The 2,512-nt window shown below is 51.7% G+C and overlaps 1 long non-coding RNA gene across 1 annotated transcript in view; it reads left to right on the plus strand.

Annotated features, from left to right (window-relative positions):
* Positions 1-745: 745 nt before the first annotated feature.
* Positions 746-2,512, plus strand: part of LOC106724410 — a 5,601-nt gene continuing 3,834 nt past the window's right edge. Inside the window, exons 1-2 of the long non-coding RNA XR_001360198.1 lie at positions 746-834; positions 1,291-1,295. This is a non-coding gene — a long non-coding RNA (uncharacterized LOC106724410). The remainder of the gene's footprint in view (positions 835-1,290; positions 1,296-2,512) is intronic.

The following is a 2,512-nucleotide window of genomic DNA, read 5'->3' on the forward strand; positions in this document are numbered from 1 at the left end:
AGGCCAGTGTCAGATGGGGACAAATCAATTCTTGGAATCAGAACAACCTCTCTTCCGCAGATTGTGTTAATACTTCAGCTTCTATTATGTTAGGTCACAATCTTTTGATAATAAATCTAGTACCATTACAAAGACCCCATTTACTATTAAGATTTCTCAGTATCACGGTGATTGCACCTACTTTCAATTCTAATTTATGACACAGCACTCCCAGTGGAGTAATACTTTTTCCCATCAAATTTCTTAAATTTTCCTTTTCAGCATCATCTGTTGAATCTAGTATTATTGTCAATTACACTGTCATCTCTGAGTCTTAATGCAATATCCATTCCCCAGTCTTTTTCACCATGTGGGAAAAGAATAGGATACATCATTACATCTAATGTAGGAAACAGGATACTGATTTGTTTCATTTTAGTGGCATTTGGAGTATTGGGATCTGATTTACAATGAATGAGCAAGTCCTTTTCAAAAGGAGGTCCTCCATTTTCCTTTTTGAATATGACAGCTACTTCGGTTACACATGGATAATTATATCTACCCGGATCACTATTACAATCATATTTAATCACCATTGTTACTTCTGTGCACCACCACCGCTTTCTTTTAGCTTCAGAATGTCAACAAAAACAACCAAATTCATGATCGACAATGATGGATCGCAAAACACGTGTAGGATTGGCAGCACCAGCAAGAGCTGGTCACCGTCTGCGGAGTGATCGGGCCCCCACTCGCACCTGCCTCAGCCTGGCACTGCCCACTCACCTGCTCCACCATCCTGCCATGGTCCCGCTCTCATCGGGGCCCATAGGGGCTGGTAGCACCTCCACTGCTGTCCACTGCCAGCACCACATCCCAGACCCTGCAGTGTTCCGTGCTGCCCTCTGGTGTTCAGCGCACATCATAGCAAGTGATGGAACTCCCGGTGGAACTCCTGAGGGGACAATTTGCATATTATGCTTTTATTATATAGGATTGGGCCTGAGGATTTACATGAATTTGGGCAGGGGAAGACACAAGCATTTGGTGTATAGCAAGGTCATTCAAAGTTCTTGGCCATGTGGGCTTAGACACATGGCTGCCTACTTCATGAGGCCGGCAAGGAGAATATCTCACTTTAGGGTGGGCTCAGTCTTCTTTTTCTTTCTTTTTTTTTATATTTGACTTATTCATTTTTTATTTTAAAACCCATATGGTTTTATAAACCGATATCTCCTCAATAAATTCAATGAGAGAGAGAGGGAAAGAGAGATTGAAAAAGAACGATAGAAAGAAATGAAAAGATTAGAGGCCTGGTGCACAAAATTTGTGCACTTGGGGGGCCTCAGCCTGGCCTGTGCTCTCTTGCAGTCCAGGACCTCTCAGGGGATGTCCGACTGCTGGCTTAGGCCCCCTCCCCAAGCTGGCAGTCAAACTTCCCTCTTGCAGTCTGGGACCCCTCACTCCTTACCACTCACCTGCTTGCTGCTTCTTACCGTGGGGGGGGGGGGGGGGGAGGCCCCCGCCACCACAGCTGCACTGGCCAGACCTGAGTCTGGCTTCTGGCTGAGCAGTGCTCACTCTGTGGGAGCGCAGTGACCACCAGGGGGCAGCTCCTGCATTGAGTGTCTGCCCCCTGGTGGTCAGTGTTTGTCATAGGGACCAGTCTTTTTGCAGTTTGGTCAATTTGCATATTTAGACTTTTATTGTATGGGATAAGATGATCCATGGGTACTCGCCTCATTTAGGTTTCTGTTATGTCCTCCCTGGAAGGGAGGAAGGCTTGGGAGGACAAGAGGCCCCGGGACATCTTGGGCCTGCCAGGAGCAACTCCTGGGAATTTTCACTTGTGAGTGGCCCAGCTGGTCCCCTGTTCCGGCCACGGAGGGAAAAAGATTTTCCTAGCCCCCCTTCTGCTGCCTGCTCGGTGGAGCTGTGCTGGCCCGGAGCGGGTTCCCCCCGCCCACCCTGGACACAATAGGCCCTCCAGGAACCAATGGGACGCCCTTGCTGCTTGCGATCCAAATTGGTCCCTCTGATGTTCTGGCTGGTTGTCGGGAGCCACCTGGCGGTTGCTTTTATTGTGGGGATCCTGCTGGTGGTGCTGGTGTGTGGGTGCCTGGCCCTTTCTGGGGAGATTGGACCTGCAGAACCAGCGAGGCTGAAACGCAGGCTCCTTCTGTTGTCCTCCCCTTGTTTCCCTTCTTGGCGGCCAACAGTGGCGGCTCCCATCCCCTCTTGCAGATCAAGGTGGTGAAGGGCGCTCTCCCGCCCGGGCTGGGCCCCCGCCAGACAGGACGGACATTCCTGGCGAATGGGACCCCTGTTCTTGCTCTGCCCCGGGCCCTCTCCTCTCCGTGGGATGGCGGTGTGTGGAGGGGAAGGGCTGCGGAACCGCCCCACCTGGGTTACAGGCCCCCGGTCTAATGCAGCTGTGCCTCCCGCGCCTCCCTCCCCGCAGCGGGTGGGGACGTCCCGCCCTCGCACCTCCCTGTTGGGCCAGCTGGTGCTGCTCGGCCTTGGCCCTCGGTGG

The sequence above is a fragment of the Myotis brandtii genome, unplaced genomic scaffold (genome assembly GCF_000412655.1).
Source record: "Myotis brandtii unplaced genomic scaffold, ASM41265v1 scaffold821, whole genome shotgun sequence".
Classification (NCBI taxonomy): Eukaryota; Metazoa; Chordata; class Mammalia; order Chiroptera; family Vespertilionidae; genus Myotis; species Myotis brandtii.